The following is an 8,995-nucleotide window of genomic DNA, read 5'->3' on the forward strand; positions in this document are numbered from 1 at the left end:
ATTACATTTCATTATACTATACTAGCTTCTCTTAATTGCTAAAACGGGGACTATGAAAGCAAAAACAAAAATGCTTAATCTCTAGGAGCTAGATTTTCCTCGCTGCTTTGTAATGTAAATGTGCCTGTGTGTATATTAAAATTCACACACTCCATCCATCTCACTGGCATTTAATGGAGGGGTCACCTGACTTCACCTAGAGCCGCCCCCCTCCCTTTCCCAGAGGAAACCCAAAAGTGAGAGACAGGCGCGTAGATAACACAGGTTCTTGTGCTGAGAGATGTAAATGCCCCTGACTCACCGGGAAGCAAGCGAGGTTGCTGGTGGGGGTTGGGGAAAGGGAAACAGAGGGAGCGAGCATAAGCGAGAGAGGGGAGAAGGAGAGAGAGGGAGAGGGAGAGAGGGAGAGGCAGAGGGAGACAGAGAGAGAGAGAGAGAGAGAGAAGTGCTGCATGCTTCATCTTTGAGAGGAGGGAAAACAAAAGAGCTCAGCGGCAGTTTTGTGTTGCTGTGTCTGGCTTAAAGAGGAAAATTCTAGACATCCATGTTGAAAAATCAAAGCTCAGCTGAGACTACTTCTATCAAGAAAATTATTTTTATCTGCGAATGGGTTGGATCAGTACAGGTGGTTTGAGAAGACACTGACTGAGGACCATGGAAAGGTGGGAGAGGACGTGCGGCTTCTCTGCTTCCTTTGAACAGAGCTCTAGGTTAGTAAGCTGAAACTGACCCGGGTCTGGCTTAAATATCTATATGTGTATATGTGTGTGTGTTCTATTTATAGCCTCCAAACCCTTCTGCTCCTCAACCCCTGGGGAAGGCAGTGCCATATTCCACCAGATGTGAACCTAAACTTGATTCGACTCTCACTTCATTTGCCAAATGCCTCTCGTTTGTTTGCGGAGCTTTTGTTTAATACAGTCAGTGGAGAGCCATCATGATGTCTCCTTCTAAGTCAGAATGTGTGTTTCAGCCTTAGATTGTCAGGTGGCTGTTTGGAGAACAGTTAGCGTTTTGCTCCAGAAAGCTGCAAATGCATGATGAGGTTATTGTGAAATATAAACAGCAAATATCTGCTGACTTGGCATTTCTTCTAACGTCGGAATAATTCAGAGAACCAAGTGCATTTGCCTTATCTTTATTTCCCACATAATTGACTTCAAATGTAATAAGTTTGAAATGGCACCCCATCAACAAAGACACACACCAGGTATTCTTCCAGCAGAGTGTGTTCTACCTCCTACTGGAGCTGAAGCTTACAAAATTAATTTTATGGGGACCTGGTCTGGGGAAAAAAATACAATGTGTTATCATTAAAATAGGTTTAGAGCCTTTTTTACAACCAGTGGGTACAGATGTGTGTAAAACAAACACATAATTTCTCTTGTTTCTTGCTGTGCAGATAGAGTGTCTTTTGTTCCTGCATGTGTATTTTCCTGTGTTTTTACAAAGAAAGCATTGCTTGTGCTTTCCGTGATAGCAAGAGGCTTGTATGCCAATTTGCCATTGTGCCCTGGTCAAGAATCTGCTCTATTCTGAAGTAAACTGCCCAGAGGTATTAGTCAAGAACGTGGAGAAGGGTGGGGAGTGGGAAGAGATGCTTTTTTCTCTTCCTCTTTTTTTTCCCCTTTGACTCAGAAGTGTCTAATTCACATGATGTTAAGAGGAAATGGGGGGAAGCATTTAGTTCTGAATAGGATGCAGATCGGTGCCATGCAGTTGCCACAGACTATAACAAGAAGATGCTCGGAGCTGAGGGAATCACATTTGTAATGGGGACTCTTTAAGAAAATGTTCTGTGAGGGTGACTGGCTGGGTCCCTTTGGACCAAATTAAGATGCGCTCTGGCAGTGCACTAGCAGCTGTGAGCTGACATTTTCTTGTGAACCTAGTGAAAAATGGCTCCATATCTCTGTCTCGTCCTGAGGAGATGGTCTTTGAGTAGTCGAGCCTTTCCTCGGCATTGTGATTTGCTCTGATCTCTGTTTTCTGATGGGGACGGACTGACTTGTGGTTCCTTTCAGTTCGCCTGCCTTTTTAAATCTCGGCTTGAATGGGGAGTGGGTGGTGACGGTTTTACTTCAGTACAAACTACCCAGAGCGAAGCTTGCAGAAGATATCTTTATGGCAATCATAGGTTTCCATTTTTAAAAGGGTGGATTATATATATTTTTGGACGTGATCTAAAGCACTTTGTTTTTGTTAAGTGGGCTCATAAACAATTTCTCTAAGAAAAGACCCGTGCATGTGTGGCAGCTTACGTTTGGACTTTGGGGAGGGCTGACCGGTTTAAAAAAAAAAAAGATTTTTGCCTGTATTATCCAATCTGAAAGTAAAAAGCTGTGTCTTTGTATCTTGTCATGTTTTCCCTTTTTAAAACTGTGATCCATTGTGCAAGGAGAAAGATGTGTCCCCGCGCTAGAATGCAGGGAGGGAATGTACTACTGTCCTGTACTACACATGTGCTTATTAAAGAATTCCTGTACTGAGCAGGGAGTGGAGGTGCTACAGCAGCCACACTGTTCCTTTATTTAGGCTTTGGTTTGTGAGAGCTCCAGCCAGCAGAGGCAGGATGCGCTTTAGCAGAGAGCTATGTGTTTGAGGGACTGATTAAGAGCATGTGTTGTTTGGGGGTGTGCGAAATCGGTTCTCTATTGTATAGCATTTTATTTAGGATGATGGTGTGAGTACAGAGCAGGTTTATATCTTAGGCAGAAGGTACGGTGTTGAGGCGCTATCCACTAGAGAGGGGAGCATGAGGATGCAAAATAGTGCAATAGTATGTGCATTGTGCAGAAAAATAATTCTTTAGATTTTATGGTAGTTCCCTAATTATAGAAATTTGGAAAAACTTCAGCGCTTCCTGCAAAATGACATGGAGTCATCTCCACACTAGGACAAGTAAGACTTGAGTACAATACTTTTAACAGCATGGAAACAGCTTCGTAAGTGTTTTAAGTGTGACATTTGCTCCACTGAAGGGTAACCCTCCAAGGGTTTACATCATGAGCACCTTCCCATAGGCTGAGAATTAGAGCACAGATTTTCTGGTGTCTGTTTAGAATAATTTTGATAAAGCTAAGAGCTTACAGAGGCAATAAGATTCGCCTCTTTAGTAGAACAATGGAAATGGAACTTTAATACAGCATGTAGATCCGATTGCTGCTTTTATACATGTAGACAATCTGACTGTGGTACATGATGTGCTTTGGGGAAATCTATGTAATTATAGCAGAACAGCAAACAAAACAATAGGTGAGGTGATATAATGAAAACATGGATCTCCAAGTTCCTAAGAGGATTACCAAGTCACTCTTAAATACTGCTAATGACTGCAGGTGAGGTGATTTTACCCAGAGAAATTTCAGATGTTCAGAATTAGAGGACCATGTTTGTAAAGCTAAGAGCAGAGTTTGCTGGCTGTTGGAGATGCTGGATGGAACTCATATTTAAACCAGATAATGTGTACATATAAAAGAATCAAAATCTTAGAAACTTCCCACCAATGGAATTTTGTTTTAAAAGTTGCAAAATAACTAAAATGTAGAAAATAGTTCACAGTTCAGAAACCATCAAGGGAGAAATGAGAACATCCAGAGAGAACAAAATGTTTGCAGTGAGAGTTATGTGCTACCTGAACAACATTCAAGATGCCGAAGAGTTCTTAATGAGAGCTGAAAAAGAAAAATTAACGTTTTGAAATAGATGTCTGTATTTCTATATTCCTATAGCTTTGAGTTTGGAAAACAGAAAATTTCCCAAGGATAAATTAGTTATTCGTAAGATGCCTGTGGCATGGAAAGGAAAACTTGATAAAACAATTAAGTGTCAGGAAAACATATTTTACTCTGAATTCTTCTTGAAACATTTTTAATCACAAAGCTACTAACTTTCTGAGAATATCTTCAGTAGTAATGGCCTGCTTTCTGACATCCATTTTCTCTATCACTTTAGAACTCTACTACCTTAAACTCTCTTTTCAAGTTTTAAAAGCGTTATGAGGTGACAACATGACATTAAATAAGCAGATATGATAAAAGACTGAGCTTAAAACACTTTAATTTTATGTTCAATTTCAGGAACATTTTTCTTCTACTGTGTCTGTCATCAGCTTTTGCTCTTAGTCACACAGCTCGTGGCACTCTTTCTAAGATGTCAGCTGCTTACTCTGAAGATAACAGATTTTTAATTGTAAAAAAAAAAAAAAAACCACTGTGCTGCCCTTTTGACTGCATTAGGTGTACCTTAATAAAGGTTAGAACTTTGTTACAGGCTGGGTGCGGTGGCTTACGCCTGTAATCCCAGCACTTTGGAAGGCCGAGGCAGGCAGATCACGAGGTCAGGAGTTCAAAACCAGCCTGGCCAACATGGTGAAACCCATCTCTATTGAAAATACAAAACAATTAGCTGGGTGTGGTGGTAGGCACCTGTAATCCCAGCTACTCAGGAGGCTGAAGCAGGAGAATTGCTTGAACCTGAGAGGCAGAGGTGGCAGTGAGCTGAGATCATGCCATTGCACTCCAGCCTAGGCAATGAGAACAAGACTCAGTCTCAAAAAAAAAAAAAAGCTTTGTTATAATGTGAATTCTCAATGTAAGCATTTCACAGATACCAGAGGTTAAAGCATACATATACTGTACATTTGAAGCATGTCAAGACCTATAACATATACAAAGTCAACAATAGGACAGTTAGTTTTTTCCCTAGTTCTCATCACAAGGATGGCTTTCTGTCACAAAAGCCTGCTTTCCAGAAGCAGTGCATTATTCTGTTTTCTCCTACAGATTCTTTACTCATTCTCCCAAGGCCTACTAAGAATACATCAAATTCAGTAAGTGTGATGACATAAAAAGTGTCCTTAATTGGTGGTTGAAAATTTAGGTGATATTCACCATGTGGAGGAACACAGAATAGTTGTTTTTCTCTTTAAAGCAGGAAAGTAAGTCAAACTTCGGAGTGCTTAAGGAAACTAACAATATGTGTACTGTGAAGTAAGAGGCTAATTGCCAGCCAGTTAGCCAGTGAAGGAGAAGATGCAAGCTTAACTCATGACTCCAGTTGAAGCACTGTAGCTCAAGACGTTCCCATGTTAATAGGACCTCAGCTAAAATTCCAGAGCTGGTTGCTCAACTTGTTCACCTTTTTGCCATCTGGGGCTGGAGGAGGAAATAATATATTAAATAAGAGATCACTTTTGCTATAAGATAATCTGTCTAATAGACCAGTCCTGCAAACAGTTCAGGTATCTTTAAAATCATCTCAGTCTGAAGTTTCTATAACTTTATCCACGAAGCAACAAATCCCAGGTGACTTTGGAAGCCACTCAAAGATTTATTCTAAAATTTTGGACTGATCTTGCCAAGCACTGACCACAAAAGCGCAAACCCAGCCAAATAAGAAAGGCACAGGGATGAGGGCTTTCTCTGGTCTGTAGCAGAGAACTGAACTCTCTGGGTTATTTCACTCAAAGGGCCACAAAAGCTCAAATGTCAAGCTAAGGAACTGCTGGCCAAGTATAGAAGGATTCTTGATCTTGGATTCGTACAGCTGTTTACGAAGAGCCTTTCTTTTAGATCTTAGAAAGCATCATATATCCTTCCCTCTCAGGCCTTAGCACATGCTGGTGCCTCTGCCAGAACACGTTTCCACCCACTTTGCTTGCTCAGCCATTAAATTGGCTCTCTCTGTCATATTTGCTCCAGGTTCATCATGCTTTTTCTTCATTACACTTATCAGGTGTTTCTGTTTTTGTTTTTCCAATATTTAGTTTTATGTTAGTGTTATTACTTGATGAATGTCTTTGTCTGCCAGGAGGCAGGACCTTCTAAAGTAAGGGTCGAAATTCATTTTGCTCACAACAGTATCTATCTATAGGACCTCAAATCATGTCAACCAAGATATAAGATGTGCACTAGAGCTGGCATTATGGCTCACACCCATAATCCCAGCACTTTGGGAGGCCAAGGCGAGCAGATCACGAGGTCGGGAGTTCGAGACCAGCCTGACCAACACGGCAAAACCCGTCTCACTAAAAATACAAAAATTAGCTGGGCATGGTGTTGGGTGCCTGTAATTCCAACTACTCAGGAGGCTGAGGCAGGATAATCGCTTGAACCCGGGAAGCAGAGGTTGCAGTGAGCCAAGTTCGTGCCACTGCACTCCAACCTTGTTGACGAGAGCAAGACTGTCTCAAAAACAAAAAAGATGTGCACTAAACCTTTGTTAAATGACTGACTGAATGAATAAATGAATACTAAAGCACCAATATAGTGGAAAAACAGAGTGTAACTAGCTTTAGCTCAACAAAGAGCAATTCTCTTCACTGAGTTGGCTAGTTTGGAAACCTAATAGGTGTATACACTAGGACAGTCCCAGGATCTCCCTTCTGTCAGGATTTTCCATGTAAGAAATCACACTTGAGTGCTTGCTATTGTGATATTTCAGAAAAGAACTTTACTATCCTTATCAACAAGTATTTAGAATCAGTCTGGCAAAATCATAGTCTGTCTTTCCCTCTCCCGTCCTCCTAAGGTACCTCTTTTTCTGAATCTCCCAGTCTGATAATCCTTTAGTTCTTTGCAGCCAGGCCCTTCTAGGTCTCATCTGAAGATGGCTATGCTTTGCTAAATAAGCTGGTAATAAGTTGTGAGGCCTGAAACCCATCTAAGGTGTGTGAGCTTTATTTGCATTTTGAGCAAAATTATCATGTACTGGTTAGCACTCTGCTTATTAATATAGAGGCTGTAAGGCATAGCACGAAGCTTGCCTGTAGGAAGCTATTTTCAGTTGTGGAGCTAAGACTTATAAAACACAATTGGCAACTACTCTAAGAGTCTGTAATCAAGAACTGTATTTGGTTGTATAGATTTTAGTAAAACTAGAGCACAGAGGAAAGGTTGTGTAAAGAAGTGGGATCTCAAGCAAACTATGACCATCTGAATTGTCAGAGGAAGAACTGTTTAACATTTAGGGCGGGGAGGGTGTGGGGAAAACGTAAAATGGTCAATGGGACTTAGCACAAGCTGTGTTAAGATATTACTCACATTTCCTTTCCTAAGTATAAAAGGCAAAAATACCTTTTATTCACAAATTCATTGAGATTTTATTCATTTAAATGATAACCTTGAGACCCTAGAAGTTAGGGCAGTTAGCAGTTATATTCCTGGACGCTGGAATTCACTTCCCATTATATCTTGAAGTACTTAGTCTGTCTCAGCATTTAAAACTAATCTCAAAGAAGTTTTCTGTCAGAGGTGCTTTTAAAGATTCTTTTAGCAATATTGATCGCTTTAATTGAGGTTTATTGAAAGTGCCCAGTATAGCTCTCTTGTGGCTCATGTTCTATAAATATATCATCATCTTATTGATAGATAGTAGAATTCTCATTTCATTACAGTCAGCCTAACACTTTTTAGAAACCTTAAGTTCACACCAGAGCATGAGGAGGAAGAATTCTTTTCCTCTGGTCTTCCAGTCGTCTTTAAACCGCAGCACTATGTAAAAATCATTTTAAAGTATGTCCTTAGTAGTACTAAACCTCCTGTTTCAGCCCTGGGTCTGGCTTGAAGGTTTTCTGTTGAAAACCCTGAAAAGAACAAACAAAACTCAGAAGTCAGAAACTATCAAGCTGCATGCATGTAAGGAAACAATGAGAGAACTGAAATTAACTGATTTTGTAAGTAGGGCAGGTAACCTATAACTAGCTTTCTAGATATATCATTGATACAGTTTCCATTTAAGTGGTTGGGTTTCAGGTTAGCTGCAACAATTGTTAAAGCCTATGAAAAGTTGCTAGTCTTGTTTTTTGTACTTCCCTTGTTTAGACGGAGATAATTGGACTCTTCAGGGTAATTCGGCGTATGTCTGTCTAAAGAGTGGGGTTCCACTTAGGACTTCTTGCCAGCTATGTTACTATAATCATGCTTTGAGAGGAAGATTCTGCACACACAGTCCTTTAGGTGTTCTCACTGTTGTAAAAAGAAGAGCCAGAGTATATCAATCATCCCTTCGAAATATCATCCCTTCCACACACCTGCGTGAATTACTCTTTCAGTATGTGCTAAGGCAAAGAAACACTTCAGAAAATAAAATATTTCTACCCCTATTTTATTTCAAAAGTGAAAACGTGAAAAGAAGCTGGGATTGGCTAGTAGTATATGAAAATCTGTTCTGCGCAGATCCCCAGGTTACAATAACTCGGTCTCATTATGCATGCAAGCCTTTGTATGGTGCTGCAGATGGTAACTTTTATTTCCTAATATGTAGTTGCTACTCTGGGAATCACAATAAGTCTTTCTTTCACGATTGGTGCATTAGAGTTTAGGAAAAGTATTTGCTAGTTCCATGTATCTAAGTCAGGAGCAAAGAAATTGGTATTAAACTATTATTATATCTATTAGTAGTTCATATCCCCCAAACCTGAAAGAATACATTTAACCGTGACCAGTGACTGGCAGGCCTTTGATAAAGTTAGCAATTGTTCATTTCTCATGTTTCTCTCTCCCCAAGCTATAGAATGCTCTATATCTGAGATTGCCTGAATTAAGTTCTACTGAAGAAGGCTAGAAGTTTTTTCATACTTGTCTCAACAACCATTCTAGCCAGTGTACCAAACTAAACTGTTATTCTATGCCCATGAGTATTTACACATTTTTTCACTGTCTGGAATGTTTTCTTCTAAGAGAATGCTAGTTATAGACACAGGTCTTCTGTATCTTTGAAGTCACTGCCTGGATAGTAATCCTAGGAAAAATGGGTTGTTCCCCAAAACTATTCACACATATGCATACCACATAATTTATTATGCTTTTCTATTTACAATTCTGTTTCTCCCACTAGATATACTTTCCAAACAACAGGGTCATTTTCTTGATTATCTTCCTATGTCCATTACCTATAGAGGTTGTAGGACATAGTTCCTGTATATTTTAGATATGATTTGAGCTGATCCTCTTCCTGTTCACATAGTGAAAGGAAGAATGTAATGTGAATTTTT

The 8,995-nt window shown here is 39.9% G+C and overlaps 1 protein-coding gene across 1 annotated transcript in view; it reads left to right on the forward strand.

Annotated features, from left to right (window-relative positions):
* The first annotated feature begins 232 nt into the window (after positions 1 to 232).
* MAGI2 (membrane associated guanylate kinase, WW and PDZ domain containing 2) overlaps positions 233 to 8,995 on the forward strand; it is a 765,625-nt gene continuing 756,862 nt past the window's right edge. Inside the window, exon 1 of the mRNA XM_011985485.1 lies at positions 233 to 710. The gene's annotated coding sequence lies outside the window, so the exon portion shown is untranslated. The remainder of the gene's footprint in view (positions 711 to 8,995) is intronic.

The sequence above is a fragment of the Mandrillus leucophaeus genome, unplaced genomic scaffold, assembly GCF_000951045.1.
Source record: "Mandrillus leucophaeus isolate KB7577 unplaced genomic scaffold, Mleu.le_1.0 Scaffold284, whole genome shotgun sequence".
Classification (NCBI taxonomy): domain Eukaryota; kingdom Metazoa; phylum Chordata; class Mammalia; order Primates; family Cercopithecidae; genus Mandrillus; species Mandrillus leucophaeus.